We start from the raw sequence: 298 nt of genomic DNA, 5'->3' as shown, positions 1-298 counted from the left end.
GACAAAAAGTCTGATAAAAGACATCTATCCAGAATATATAAATAACTCTCTTTGCTGTGCAAAACTTTTTAGTTTGATGTAGTCCCACTTATTTATTTTTGCTTTTGTTGCCTATGCTTCTGGTGAGATATCCAAAAAATTCTCGCCAAAGCCAATATCAAGTAACTTTTTCTCTATGTTTACTACTAGCAGTTTTATAGTTTGGAGGATTATGTTTAGGTCTTTAATCCATTTTCAGTAGATTTTTGTGTATAGTGTGAGATAAGGGTTCAGTTTCATTCTTTTGAATGTGGATATC

The sequence above is a fragment of the Propithecus coquereli genome, unplaced genomic scaffold (assembly GCF_000956105.1).
Source record: "Propithecus coquereli isolate 6110/MARCELLA unplaced genomic scaffold, Pcoq_1.0 Scaffold12, whole genome shotgun sequence".
NCBI lineage: Eukaryota > Metazoa > Chordata > Mammalia > Primates > Indriidae > Propithecus > Propithecus coquereli.
This window is presented reverse-complemented; position numbering follows the sequence as displayed.